We start from the raw sequence: 16,475 nt of genomic DNA, 5'->3' as shown, positions 1-16,475 counted from the left end.
CTCTAGATAATGTAGAGATCAAGAAGCAGGTACAAGAGTTTCTCGACAAAGGGTTCATAAGACCAAGCACATCACCATGTGGATCTCCGATCATGTTGGTGAGAAAGAAAGATGGTTCATGGAGGATGTGCATTGATTACACAACGTTGAATAAAATAACGATCAAGAATAGTTATCCCCTTCCTTGCATTGATGATCTATTGGATCAGCTGAAAGAAGCTATTTACTTTTCCAAGTTGGACTTGCGTAGTGGCTACCATCAGATCAGAGTAGCAGAACCAGATGCATGGAAGACTGTTTTCAAAACAAGGCAAGGGTTGTATGAATGGTTGGTTATGCCTTTTGGCTTAACTAATGCTCCTTCAACTTTTGTGAGAGTTATGAATGATGTACTCAGGCCTCTTATTGATTATTTTGTAATTGTATATTTAGATGACATTCTTGATTTCATTTAAACATGGGAAGAACATTTGAAGCATGTGAAGCAGACTCTAGATGTTTTGAGAAAACAAAATCTTTATGTTAAGGTATCAAATATGAATTTGGAAAAACAACTTTGAATTATTTGGGTCATATTGTTAGGGGTGGTGAACTGAAGATAGATCCCTCTAAGGTTGAAGTCATTGTGAACTGGCCTAAACCCAAATCTGTTACAGAAGTTAGAAGCTTCCTAGGAGCAGCACAATATTGGAAAAAGTTTATTGCGAACTTTTCCTTGATTACAGCTCCCTTACATGCTTTGACAGGATTGAACAAGGTGTTTTAGTGGGGAGGCAAACAGAAGAAAGCCTTCAACACCTTGAAAGAAAAAATGAGTACAGAACTAGTACTAGCATTGCCAGATCTGCAAAGACCATTCGAGATTGAAAGAGATGTCAGTGACTATGCCATGGGAGCAGTGTTGATGCAACATGGTAAACCCATATGTTATCATTCTAAGACATTTAATTCTGTAGTAGTTAATTATCCCACACATGATAAAGAATCATATGCATTAGTACAGAGTGTGAAAAAGTGGAAACATTACTTAATAGGGAAAGAAACAGTTATACACACTGATCATCAGCCACTTCAGTATTTGCACTCACAAACTAAATTGCAGCAATCAAGACACTATAGGTGGATGGGTTTCCTACAACAGTTTCATCTAGTCATCAGATATAAGGCATACACAATAAATTTTCATATATGTTGTCTAGACCAATCATAAATGCATCTACTATACTTAAGCATAATTCAGTGTTGTATGAAAGCTACATTGAACAATATGCTCAAGATGTAGATTTTAAAGATGTATATGCAACTTTAAGTCATGGCAAACAAGTAGAAGAATTGGATTATCATGTTAAGGACCAATTCTTGTATCATTTGTTAAAGTTATGCATTCCACAAACCGAAAGAGTTAACATAATCTGAGAAGCACATACTTCTCTAATATCAGGTCATTTTAATGCAAGTAAAATAGTTGCGCAGTTGCAAAGATTATGTTATTGGCCAAGAATGCATGACACAGTTTCTAGATATATTAAAGGGTGTACCATGTGTGCTAAAAGCAAGCTCAGCAATAGAAATCTAGGCTTGTACACTCCACTTCAAGTTCCTTCTTGTCATTGGCAAAGTGTTTTGGCTTATAGGGGCCTAACTTAGGTTTAGAAGTGAGTTAGCCAAACAAATCCAGCACTACCGGCCCTTTCGGCAACAATCCACAGAGAACGGACTGAAGTCCCACTCTGCTTGACTGACAACAATCGGACCCCCAACAACCATATTTAACATAAAGCATGGCCAAAGGAGAAAAGGACATAGCACAACTCTGTAACTGAATTTATCAGTCATGGAATCCACTGGTACAAGCACTCCAACCGCCTAAAGGACAGTGCAGCACCTGAACAAATCAAATTCACACAGTGTACCAAGCAACCTTGTGCAAAGACTCCATCAGGTAGTTAAATGCAGTTGGTGGTCAATTATGACCCCTCCATACCTAAATGGCCAAGTGCCATTGTAATGAAAACTTATAAATATCCAGGAGCAAGATGTAATCAGGGTTGGCATTTGATGTAAGGTTCAACTTCTAGAGACTGTAGAAATTTTGTCGCTTGCAGCGTCTCATCTTCATTTTTGGCAATACAAGCTTCTTTTGCTATTAACCACTCACTGTCCATTTTCCTCTATTCTGAGCTTGTACCTGATGTTCTGTGTTATTGATCTCTTAATTTTTAGCACTAGATAATGTCATCTTATCTCTATGTTGGAATACTGAATGCATCACTAAATAGGTTACTCAAGTTTCTTTCTATCTAATGCAGGAGAGTCGTCATCCTGTCTTTGCATTAATAGATTAGATTTGTAGGTTTCTGTACTAGTTACAGTTGGCCATCACATGGTCTTATGTATCTGTTGATGTGGTTAGTATTCTCCATATTCACCTAAATATCTAAACTGTGAGCATTGGTGGTCTAAAGCCTTGTAGTCTGAGGGTGTTCATGCATGTCTGGAGTGAAACAGAGTAGAAGTGGTTATCTGGCTTGAACCAAACCATCATTCCTTCCATTAAACCTTGCAACAATAGTTGAATTTATATGTTACTAGGCATCTCCGAGCTACAACCTAGGAGAGTTTCTTGGAATCCTAACATAATTGGCACCGTTTGCCAGGGAGAGGAGATTGATGCTCAGCTTCCTGGGAAATGACACAGATCTAGCTTTGATGATAGACAAAGTTTGGACACATTTTTGGTTGTAATCATCTATCTGGCAACTCTATTGGAGGCCGAACCTCGTGGCAACTCCACATCACAGTTCTGGCTCAGTTTGTGAGGCATACTCAGAGAAATCCTCAGAAATCACCAGCTGACCTAGCACCTGACCCTGAGAAGATTGTCAAGCAGAGAAAGACATCACAAAAGGGAGCATCAGGATCAGGTAAGCCTAAACAATCTTATGTATCTCTGCCAGAAAGGCTTGTAACAGAGCATCCACATGTTGAAAATATAGCCTCTAGTACTAGCGGTGAAGGAATATTTTCAGAGAATCATAAAGCTGCCATTCCTTTAGGTCCTCCTTTGGATCTCATCCCAAAGGAAACCTCCCCTCCTATCCATCATATTCCTTTAGCTCTGTTAGTCATCTCTCAACTCCCCACCTTTCAGACTGCTAGCTCCCTTCCATCCACCCCAGTCATGGCAGGTCCAAAAGCGCCCACCAAAATGGAAAGAATAATAGCTGCTAGGTATGGACCCCTCGTCCTACCTATTCCTTTGAATGCTATGCCTGCAGGAGAATATCATAAATACATGGCTAAGTTCACTAGTACAGAGGGAGTAACAGCTGAAGAGCACCTTGAGTCTTTTTATAGCTATGCCGATAACCTAGATATCAATGAAGATGATGTGTGGATGAGAGTATTTTTCAAAAGCCTAGATGGAGAGGCTGGAAAGTGGTTCAGAGAGATGACCCCTAGGTCTATAGCAGACATTGAAACATTAGATGATATGTTTTTAAAGCATTGAGGAGATAAGAAAGACTTGCTATACTACCATACTAAGTTTGGCAACCTAAAAAGGGAAATTTTTTGACTTTAATAAAAGATTCAATTGTATGTATAGCAAGATACCAGCTGAAGTGAAGCCTACCCCCACCTCTGCCAAACTCAACTATGCCAATGACTTTGACTTTGATTTTTGCTTGTTGTTAAGAGAGAGAAGATGTGCCTCTCTAGCTGAAATGCAAGATGCAGGCTTGGAGGTGGAATCATGGCTGCAGAGAAACTCAAAGGACATGATGATAGAAGGAGGCAGAGAGGTGAGTCTTCCTCTTCCTCTTCATCTTCAGATCCCAAAATGGACAGAATGTCTAAAATGATAGAGTCATTGGCTGCTGAAATCTCCAAGCTGAAGGTTGAGAAGAATCCCGGGAAAGCAAGGCTTCTTAATACATTTTCTCCTAGAAATCCAAATCCATACAGAAGAGAAAATGAACAATTGCAGATCATTCAGAGGGGCAAAGAGGCCAGTGAAGAACAAAGGGTTAAGACTCCTTTCCAAAACGTAGTCTTGGAGGAGGAGCAGTTTAATGAAGAGGATGAGATTCACTGAATGGAAGACAAAGGCAGTGCTACCTTTTTGACATTAGCTGCCTATGAGGAGTCATTACTCAAGGACCAGACCAGCCAAGAGTGGGACAGAGAAGTTGTTCTGCAGACTGAAGACCAGCAGAGATATAACCTGAGGTCAACAGCAAGTAATGTCAAATAGAATCTTCCCCAAAGAGCTGTTGTCCCCATAGAGCAGCAAATCAGCAAGCAGAAGCGACTGACCACTGATCCTACCATCCTGAATGCACCAGCTCAAGAGGTAAGAGGCCTTGATAAGTCTCCTTCCCCTTTCAGCTTTGAATCAGAAGTCCAGAATTTAAAAATATCTGTACCTCTAATAGAACTTGTAAAGAGTGAGGCTTTTAAGAAGCCCATCCTTGATGCCCTTGAGCTGAAAGCCTTACAAGCATCCAATGACTATGTGAATTTACAAGGTGATAAACATGACTAAACCTATTGATGATAATTCCCCATCATTTTATGTCTTCTTGACCATTCATGACAAAATCCTCCACAACCGTCTGTTGGACACAGGGGTCAGCCATAACCTGATGCCCAAAGCTATCATGGAAGAGTTAGGCCTTGATATTACCAGACCTTATCATGACTTGTTCTCCTTTGATTCGAGGAAGGTGAAATGTCTTTCGTTAATAAAAGGCTTGGCTATCACCCTAACTCAACTTCCCATGAAGAGCATGATGATGAATATTGTGGTAGCAAATGTCCCCCCTAAGTTTGGTATGCTACTTTCCAGAGGGTGGATTAATAGGTTGGGTGGGACATTGCAAAATGACTTATCTTATGCCACTGTCCCAGTTTTTGGAGGAGAAAGCATAAGACTATATAGGGAAGCTCAACTAGCTTATATCATCATTGATGACAAGAATCCCACTAATCATCGCATTTAGGCTATGGACACTAATTTTGTAGCATGTATTCTCCAAATTGAAGAATCCCAGAGGGCCTCGGTGCAGCTGAAGAAACCAGTATGTCAGGCCATGGAAGAGGAAGGGACATAGGCTTGGGATATGTTCTTTGATGGAGCCTATTGAAAGGAAACTGCGGGAGCAGGAGTGGTGCTGGTATCTCCAAAAAAAGAAAGCACACATTTGTCTTTTAAGCTAACTTTAGAGGTCACCAACAATATAGCAGAATATGAGGCTCTGATATTGGGCTTAAACACTATCAAAGACATGGGAATCAAAGACATAAAGGTGTTTGGAGATGCTAATCTCATCATTCAACAAGTGAACAAAACATTCCAAAGAAGGCACCCAAGGCTAAAAGCATACAGAGATGCGGTATGGAGACTCAAAGATTCTTTTGATAGCTTTTGTATTTCATATATTCCCAGAGTAAAAAATCAGCTTGCCGATTCCCTTGTCGTGTCTACTAGCATGTTCATCCCTCCTGTGCCCCCTAGATTGGCTTATCGAGTCCATGTAAAATATAGACCATCCTCATTGGAAAGTCTTTGAGGATGATGGTGAATTAAATAGGTTTCTGCAAGTCATTGATGAATTCTCTGAAATTCAAGTTGATCAAGAGAATGAAACCTTGGAGGAATGTCCCCAGCCCGAGCTAAGGAACAAAATTGGCCAAGACATCATTGTATAGTTTCCTAGCAATCATATATCCAACATAAGATCCTATTGGAGAAAGACACCATTTCTTTCAAACAGAAGCTGAGACCCATAAATCCTTTGCTCCTCCCTCTGATTGAAAAGGAAATCAAGAAGTTGTTGGCTGCCAAAATCATAGTTCCCCTGAGATATTCGAAGTGGGTAGCCAACTTGGTAGTGGTGAGGAAGAAAAGTGGAGAAATCAGGTTGTGTGTTGATTTCAGGAACCTGAACAAATGCTCTAAGAAAGACAACTATCCCCTACCCAAAATGGAACATTTTCTACAAAAAGTCTCAGGAGCTAAAGTTATGTCTTTCTTGGATGGATTTTCAGGGTATAACCAAGTTGTTGTACATCCAGATGACCAAGAAAAGATTGCTTTCAAACTCCTTGGGGCACTTTTATGTACTTTAAGATGCCATTCGGGCTGATGAATGATGGGGCCACCTTTCAGAGAGCCATGGATATAGCATTTGTAGGAGAGAAGGATAAGTTTGTCCTTGTCTACCTGGATGATATAACAGTATAATCCAACAGTCATCAAGATCATCTACAACATTTAAGAAGGTTTTGTTGAATTGCAGAAGGTTTGGGATATCAGTAAATCCTAAGAAGTCACAATTTGCTTTAGAAGAGGGCAAAATTCTAGGACACAATGTTTCTACTGCAGGTGTCAAGATTGCCCCAGAGAGAGTGAAAGAAATACAGGCCTTGTCTGTTCCAAGATCAAAAAATGACATCCAATCCTTTTTGGAAAAAATAAATTTTGTAAGGAGGTTTATTCCTATTTTGCAGAATTGGTAACACACATCAACTCTATGCTTAAGAAGGGATCAGAAGTCAAATGGACCAATGCAGCAAGAAAATCTCTTGAAGCCATAAAAAGAGCTATTATGGAAGCTCCCACTCTGATCAACCCAGACTATAACAAGGAGTTCCATATCTTCTCCTTTGCTTCTTGTGACACCCTTGCAACAGTCTTATTGTAGAAAGATGATGAGGATTCAGGGCATCCAGTGGCATTTTTCAGCAAAACCTTAAGGGATGCTGAACTATATGATATTATCGAAATGTAAGCTTATGCTCTTATCAAATCTTTAAAAGATTTCTGAATCTACATTTTTCACTCCAAGGTAATTGCATATGTGCCCTCTACTTCAGTAAAGGATGTCCTAACGCAGCTAGATGTTGATGGAAGAAGGGTTAAATGGATTGCAAAGCTCATTGAATTCAACATAGAATTGAAGCCCACCAAGCTTGTCAAGGGCCAGGGCCTTGCTCAGCTGATGGCTGAAGAAAATTGCAAAATGCTTGACATAAACTACATGGGTACAAATTTATAGGATGGACAAATAGAAGAAGCAACAATAGGACAAAGACATGACCGGTTGTTGGCTGAAAATCTAGCTTCTTGTGACTGATATTCTAGAATAGCTCAATTTTTGCTGAAGATAGAAGTCCCTCCAAGCCTTAGTTCAAGCCAAGCTAGGACTATTAAGCTTAGAGAAACCAAGTTCTATATTCATGAAAACTTGCTTTGTTGGAGGGATCCACCTGGAATCCTTTTAAGATGTCTAGACAAAGAACAATCTGTGGAGGTCATGCATCAGTTTCATTCCAACATCTGTGGAGGACATCACTATTGGAAAACCACAACCCACAAGATCCTCAAAGCTGGGTATTATTGGCCCACTCTGTTTTCTGATGTCTTTTCATTTTTAAGATCCCGTGACAAATGCCAGAGGTTTGAAGACAAACAGTAGTTGAAGTCCTTACCCTTGAAGCCAATACATGCCAGTGACCCTTTCCAGTAGTGAGGCTTGGATTTCATAGGGGAAATTAATCCACATTCTAGTGGCCAACACAGATGGATCTTAGTAGCCACTGATTACTTCACTAAATGGATTTGGGCCATCCCTACTAAGAAAGCTGATCACCATGTTGTCATGAAGTTCTCGACAAAAAACATTTTCACCAGGTTTGGTTGTCCACACAAATTGGTTACAAACAATGCAGCAGCCTTCAGGGCAAAAGAGTTGGTGCACATGTGTGACTCAATGGGCATTAAGCTAGTGCATTCCACCTCATATTACCCTCAAGGTAATGGTCTAGAAAAATCATCCAAGGTAATGGTGAACCAAGCAACCTCGTCCAAAGACTCCATCAGGCAGTTAAATGCAGTTAGTGGTCAATTATGACCCCTCCGTACCTAAATGGCCAAGTGCCATTGTAACGAAAACTTATAAATATCTAGGAGCAAGATGTAATCAATGATGGAATTTGATGTAAGGTTCAATTTCTGGAGACTGTAGACATTTTGTTGCTTGCACCGTCTCATCTTCATTTTCAGAAATACAAGCTTCTTTTTCTGTTAACCGCTCACTATCCATTTTCCTTTGTTCTAAGCCTGTACCTGACGTGCTGTGTTCTTGATCTCTTAATGTTTAGCACTAGATAACTGTCATCTTATCTCTGTGTTGGAATATTGAATGCATCACTGAATAGGTTACTCAGGTTTCTTTCTATCTAATGCAGGAGAGATATCATCCTATCTTTGCATTAATAGATTAGATTTGTAGGTTTCTATACTAGTTTCAACCGACCATCACATGGTCTTGTGTATCTGTTGGTGTGGTTAGTATTCTCCATATTCACCTAAATATCTAAACTGTGAGCATTGGTGGTCTAAAGCCTTGTCGTCTGAGGGTGTTCATGCATGTATGGAGTGAAACATAGTAGAAGTGGTTATCTGGATTGAACCAAACCATCATTCCTTCCATTAAAACTTTAACAATAGTTGAATTTATATGTTACCAGGCATCTCCAAGCTACAACCTAGGAAAGTTTCTTGTAATCCTAACAGGATCTATCTTCAATTCACCACCCCCTACAATATGACCCAAATAGTTCAAAGATGTTTTTCCAAATTCACATTTTAAGAGCTTAAGATAAAGATTTTCTCTTTTCAAAACATATAGAGTCTGCTTTACATGTTTCAAATGTTCTTCCCATGTTTTACTAAATATAAGAATGTCATCTAAATATACAATGACAAAATCATCAATAAAAGGTCTGAGTACATTATTCATTACTCTCATGAAAGTAGCAGGAGCATTAGTCAAGCCAAAAGGCATAACTAACCACTCATACTATCCCTGCTTTGTTTTGAAAGCAGTGTTCCATGCATCTTTCTGCAACTCTGTCCTGATGATAGCCACTATGCAAGTCCAACATTGAAAAGTAAACAACTTCTTTCAACTGATCTAATAGATCATCTATGTGAGGAAGGGGATAACGATTTTTTATTGTTATCTTATTCAGTGCTCGGTAATCAATGCACATTCTCCATGAGCCATCTTTCTTTCTCACCAAGATAATTGGAGACCCACATGGCGATGTGCTAGGTCTTATGAACCTTTTCTCGAGAAACTCATGTACCTGCTTCTTGATTTCTGCATTCTCTAAAGCAGACAACCTGTACATTTCGATGTTAGGCAATGGAGCATCCTGCTGCAAATTAATATCATGTACTATTTCATTTTTGGGTGGCAGACCTTTAGGTTCTTGAAATAGTATATCATATTCTGAAACAACTTTTTCTAAATCAGCTTGCTGTTTAGAATTACAACCCTCAAATACATTGGTTTTATCAAGTTTCTTTTCCTTCACAACCATCAGTAAAAATTGTTTGCATGAATTTACAATTATTTTCATCTGCCCTGAGTTTATGAGAGTATAATTATTCTTGATTTTATGAGCTCTTACAATATATTCAATTCCATCCTTAACGAGTTGATACTTGTTTTCAGCTCTATAGAAAATAGCTTTTCTATCATACAAGTAAGGACTTCCTAAAACAAATCCACATATATCCAAGGGAACAATATCTAACTCAACCTCATCTACAAATGTTGACCCGAAAGAAAACCTAAGTTTACATTGTCTAGTCACTTGTAGCTTTGCTTTATCACATAACCAGCCTAATGGATATGGCTTCTTGTGAGGTGTGGTTAGTAATCCCAACTTCTTTACAATTGCTTCAGAAATTAAATTTACTTGTGAGCCACTATCAAACAAAGTATCAATCTTTTGATGTTTGGAAATAACTCTAATATGAAAAAGCTCATGTATTTTCCTCTCATTTCCTTCATTATCAGTAGATTGTGCATAATTACTAGTAGATGCTTCAGAATTTTTACCTTTTATACCTATGGCTGTGACCGTTGTTTCATCCCCTGAGTCTGACCCCAAATCTTTCTTAATAGCTGCAACAATCTTCTTCTTTTTGCCATTGTACTTCTTGGGCCTCAGCTCCAGATGCAGAATCCAGCTGTGTTCATCATCATGCCCATCCTTCTTGCAGCGAGTGCATGAAGGCTTGGTCTTCTGTACAACATTTGTCTTCCTCTCTTTCCATTTATGTTTTCTCTTTTCCTTATTCTTGCTTGCAGTGGGTTTTGATGATCCACCAACTTTTGGGTTTACATTCTTGCATCTAGCCTCTAGATGGGTAGCTTGAATAGATACCTCATCTATGCTAGTAGGATCAAACATGAGAATAGTGTGCTTTAAATAGTTGTGTAGACCACCTATATACTTCAACAGAGTTTCAGGTGAGTCTAAAGAATTTCCTAGAATCAAAGCTCTTTTTCTAAATTCTTGGGTGTAGCCTTGTACACTTTGCCCTTTTAATTGTCAAAGAGTTTGCCAACTCATCATGGCTTGCTGCATATAAGCTAGTGGATAGAACTGTTTTTTAATTGCAGAAACAAATTCACTCCAGACAAAAAGAATTTTACCATGCTTCTTCATGTCAGCGTGTGTCTTGCCTTCCCACCATACCAAGGTAGTGCCTCCAAGGCATAGGCTAGCCAGATGAATCTTTCTTTTGTCTGAATCAATGCTCTGCACTCTGCAATACACATCAATCTGTCTAATCCAATTATCTAGCTTCTCTGCATTCAACTCTCCATCATATATTGACAAATCAAATTTAACATCTAATTTAATCAAATATGTTTTCTTTTTATTTTCAGGGCTATTAGGAGGTGTAGGAAGTTTTTCTTCTCTCCCTTTGCCTTTAGAATGGTCATGGAGGAGATATTCTTCTACTCCTTTATCTTGTTTGGAGTTTGATGAATCTTCATCTCTACCTTTCTTAAATTCTCTATACATTTCCTCTACCATGGCTCTCATGGTCATGAAACTATCCATGAACTGGGAGTCTGATTCCAAAGGACTTTATTATGTCATTTTCCTCTTAGGATAGACTCTTCCAATTTCTGGGTTAGCTTCAACCAATTATCCTTCTCCTAATTTGAGCTTTTCCTAGTTAGCATTCAACAACAAAAATCCAAGACAAGCTTGTCTAACCTTAGTAAACCTAGAGCTCTAATACCACTTGATCTGAAATTGATCTAAGACAAACAATTAAGGTATTACAGACTCATGTGCATGGATGTGCCTATGTTATTTTGTGCAACGGATCGATAAGATTGTGAAATACACAGGCACTGAGGTAGTTAGGGAAAACATAATAGGCAAACATATCAACACAACAAGTTTAATAAGGAGTTCACCCAATAATCCTGGGCTACGTCTCCCGGTCCAGCATTCAGTGGTGGCCTCTCTATTATGTTTTCAAAGTAGAGTTTTTACAACAATGAGCTCAATTTGAGTCATAAATCAGCAAGACTGTACTTGGATCCCCCAAGCCTCTGGAGTACATAGACTCTCCTTACTGAAATTCGACCTCTATTGGTCACAGTAGTGTGAGCCCAATCTGAGACTCATACATGATAGACATATACAGAGGAGTTCGCTTGAACCTCTCAAGCCTTCTCTAGAGCACAAAGACTCTCTGACTTTCTCTGGCTCTGTGTGGCTCGACGCTACCTTTACTTCTGCAGGTCAGCTCAGCTTCTTCTCTCTACTCTTCGCTTTCCCCTTCTAATTTACTTGTTCGTAACTTGATTGCTTTTCTCTTTGTCAGGTCATCGCTTTAAATCCAATCTACTTTCTGATTGTTCGTTTCCGCTTCCTGGCTCTCCGGTTTCCCTGCCTTTGTCTATCTGAATCCCTCTGTTCAATTTAATCATCACTGTATAACACCTCATAGGGAGGTGGCCATCTATTTTGTAACAAACTGAGTGTCAGTTCTCTTGGACGTCTTTGAAATGACCATTTTTACCATTAACTCCAAGAATGCCTATGAAACATACTCTTCTTCCAACGCATCATCCACCTCGGAATTCAAACCTTAGACAACTCTTCCTATTTACCCCATAGAATCTGGTCATCCATCGGATTGCATCTCTACCATCGATTTGGAACTTCCAGATCCGATGTGAGCGGTTTTCTCTCTCTTCCATCGGATGCGTGGCACCCATTGTGTGGCATCGGGCGGGACTCGGTTGAAACCGCCTACCACTCGAAGCCCTTCCGATATTCTGCCAGTTTTTGTGGGACCCCACCTCTGACAGAATCGGTGCGATATCTGTTACATTCTATAACTTTTCGGGTCTGAGTGCTTGGGGCTTTTCCTTCTTTGAGGGGTTTGCTCAGCGATATGTGATTAGCGACTTGTCACTAATCGCATATCAGAAACTGCCCCCGTTTCTTGAATTGACCTCTGGTTTTGCCAATTTGTGCCAGCGCGTGTTACCATGGGCCAATGGTCTGCGTGCTTGACCGAGGGTCCTCGTTGCTTCGCGCTAATCACAAATTGCAACTGTCATGAGGATATCTCTGATAGCTTTGATCCTTGTGAGACTTTGAAACTTTGGCATGATTTTTAAAGAGTTCATGTAGAATCCAATTTGGATCATCGACAGGTGCAATTCATTTCCTGAGTGGGTATATGCCCTACATGTCTGCCAACTTCCCCTCAATCTTGGTTGTGACTGTGAATGCTTCCTCAAGCTAAGGTTAGATGCATTCTTTAAGCGTTGCTTCTTTTTGATGTAGAACGTCCACCTGTGCCTTGAGAGCTTGGGCTTCCCTCATCTTGGCCAGTCACTGAGTAAGGGCAACCGTATATGTGGTCCCCTAAACATTGTCGTAGGCCCACTGCAACTCCTGTGCTTATGTCTGTAACCACTATAATGTTGGGTCTTCCTATATTGAAGTGAGTGTGACAAGTGAATGATCTAACAAGCCGGTGCACTTCTGTATGGCACACTCTATTGCTTCCTGTGCTGATTGAATTTCATGGTTCCATTGCTCTCTGACTTCTGACGGGGTAGAGGGTTGCGCTTTCAGCCTCAGCTCCGCGATCTACAGGTTGAGGTCTAGTTGGATCTTTGTTTCTTCCTCCTGTGCCTGGCGGAATCCACTGGCCAATTTGTGGATCCGGATACCCACTAGTAAGTCTGCTACAATATCTAGCTCGAGGATGCAGTGACATGCTTCCTCGACGATTTGCTCCAACTGCCGAGCCTGTGCTATCGCTTCATTGCGTTGGAGGCTCAGTTGCTCGATGTTGATTCGCTGTTCACTGAGCACCTAGGCTGCACATCCTTCCCTAGCACAGAGCTCTATGGTTGCTCCATCCTGCCACTGGTATAATATTTCTTACAGTAGGCCAGCCAAGTTTAAACTAAGTCCCTTGAGCCAGCTGATCGTAGCTCTACCCTCCGTATTGGCCGCTGTCAATGCTCGTTCCAGCAGAGCAACAATATTTCCCATTTTGGCTTGCAACAATTTCTCAGTTGCTGATGTACCCGTATCCCTGGATACCATTGCTGGCTATGGGGGCCGCACCTGAAGTTCCTGGAGTTGCGCCCTGAGCTCCCCCAACACATTCTGCTACTCCATCATGGCCTCCTGGAGCACCTCACTGGTGACTTCGCGAACTATGTCACCGATGTCATATAAGTCACCCTCGGTCAGTGTAATAGGCTCCCCCTCCAACTTGGAAGCCTTGGTCTTCTTCCATGGCCCTGTTCATTTTGTTGCGCGCGGTCATTTCAATTGTGTCGAGGTGGTGCTAGGTTCCGCGCCCTCCGTTGTCGTGTCTGTCCCTTGTTCAGTGGTTATGTCTGGGCATATTTCTTCCTGTGTTGTAGTGGCCACTACTGCTGCTGCCTTTTCCACAGCGGCCTTTGCTGCCTCTCGAGACGCCTGCACTTCTGCAGCAAGTTGTTCGTTCCATTTCTGTTGTGCTAGCCACTTGGCGGCAACCTTTTGTTTCTGAATCTCTGTTTCATCACGCACTACCACATCTGGTGCACACCATTCCGGGGGCCATGTATCGAGCACCGCGAACACAATGTCATCTATGGAAATGAAGGGGAGTGTGGTCCACTTCTATTCTGGATCCTTTCGTGCCTTGATATACACATTATGCATATTTGCTTTAAAGTCTGCAAAGTTCTTTAGGTTGTCGTATACCGAGGTGGATAGGCATAGTCGTTTGCTGATCCACAATCGTATGCTTGCCTCCATCAATATCTAGAAGATATTGGTTTCTCGGATTCTTGTAGCATCCTTCGTCTCCCATAGAGACACGTATTTTGCTGCCTCTCGCCAATCCTGGTCAAGGGAAGGAAACTGACTATCCTTTGGCGATTCACCTGTAACCAACAGGATGGATAAGAGCAACCACACATAGTGGAAGGTCCAAGGAAAATTTTAAGGATGGAAAATTTTCTTGAAGTTTAAAACATTGGCGAATCTCACTAATCCCTAATATGCAAATTATAAATGTTTATTGATATATTTGTAAAATTAATCAAATTTATAATTATTTTATATATAGTCTCTCTATAATGTTGGCGATTTTTAAGGTAAAATAATTTTATATTCTAAAATTTGGGCGAATCGTATTTTATAAAATTGGAAATTGGCGAATCTTTTTTTTGGAAAAATCATGGAAAATTAGCCCACTGGGCGAACATTAGCCCCTAAAATTTTCCATGGGAAGGTCTTACCCTGATCTTGGGCTTCACCTTCCAGGAGCTTCCAGAAGTTTTTAGAACTACTTGCCTTGGATAAATCATTCGAATCCTATCCATCCCTACATTGGAGTTAGACACAGACATAGGGGAAATAATTTTGTCCGTAATCGTAAATCCCATATAACACGATTAATGTCTCTAGAATTTGTACACATTCTGCATTCACTTGTCTTCTTTGTAGTCAATATTCTTGGTACAACACATCAACTCAATCTTTCTCTTATCAATCCTCTATCAACCAGCTCATATACCTGCTTATTTACTTCTTCATTCTCTATTGGGGTCATCCTGTAATGTGCCTTGTTTGGTAAGCTTGATCTAGGAATCAAGTCAATCTGATGAGAAATACTTCTCACGAGAGATAGTCCTTTTGGACATTCATCAGCAACAATCTCTTGGAATTCATCTAATAAGGATTTATTTTTTTTCGGGATGGTTCCTAATTTCACTTCCTTTGGCATAGTCTTTGGAATCACTGTTAAACATAATTTTGTCTTTTTTCATCATGTACAAAATACTTGGTTTAACACAACATGGTCTTGTTGTTGCAGATGCTAGTACTTCCACAACTTCCTCCTACAGTTGTGTTTTCCAGCAAAGGGGTGAGTTTGTACCATTTTCCATCTTTCTTGAACTCATATGTATTTTCCAGACATCATGGTGAACTTTTTTGTTAAACAACAATGGTCTTCCCATCAATATGCATCCATATCAACCACATCACATAGTTCTTTCTCCTCAAGATTTCCAATTTGAAAATTCACCAAGCATTGTTTAGTCACAACCACTTCTTGTCCCTTTTGTAACCATGCAACTCTATAAGGGTTTGGATGGACTAAAGTGTTGAGTTTCAATTTCTCCATGAATTAAATGGAGACTAAATTCTTTGTACTTCCTCCAAATATAACCAGGTTACAACATTTTCCTTGGACCTTACATTTAGATTTTAAAACTTTCCTTTTTTTCTCTGGTTCTTCCATTATCTTCCTCTTAGGCTTGAGAAACACTCCATGAAACATTAAATTTTCTACTTTCTCTTGTTGAAGCACGGTCGCATTTTCGCCAATAACAGAAGCTTCATTAGGTACCATAACTTTTGTTTTAGCTTCACCTCTTCTCCCTAAACTTTTTCCTTTTGGACACTCATATATTTTATGCCTTTCAACTCCACAATGGTAAAAAGTAATTACATACTTTCCCTTTCCTCTTTTAAGACTTTCTCTGCTTTTTCGAGTACTATTTCCACCTCTACCACCTTAACCACTAGTGGATTCTTCTTCCTTTTTAGTCCCTCTAGTAGTCCCTACCTTACCTTTGCCTCTAAAATCTCTTCCTTTGCCTTTATGTTGTGTTTCCTATTCAACTTTTCCTCTATTTTCAAGGAAATGTGATAGGATTCATGAACAATATGGAAATAATGTGTACTCATTTAATGTTGAATCAAGTATTTCAATCCATTCACATACCTTGCGAATTTTTGGAATTCTAGTTCCTTTATACGAGATCAAAGTTATAGCTTGAAAAACTCCTCATTGTACTCCCGAAAGGAGATCTCCTTGATCTTCGTGACCATATTCTTCCAAGTCTTGATATTCCATACCTGATTATCTACTCCATATTTCTACAACATATCCCACCATAGTGCAACATGGCCTTTCAACTTTGTCATGGAAAATTTAACCCTATTTGGATCCTGGACATTTTCATACTCAAAGTGTCTTTTGAGTTCCCCAATCCAATCGATGAGCACATCAGCTCTCAAATTTCCATCATAACATGAAAATTAAACTCTTGCATTTC

This window comes from Pinus tabuliformis, chromosome 8, assembly GCF_031772625.1.
Source record: "Pinus tabuliformis cultivar Carrire ecotype Pingquan chromosome 8, CPIR1, whole genome shotgun sequence".
Taxonomy (NCBI): domain Eukaryota; kingdom Viridiplantae; phylum Streptophyta; class Pinopsida; order Pinales; family Pinaceae; genus Pinus; species Pinus tabuliformis.
Note: the sequence above shows the minus strand (reverse complement) of the source record.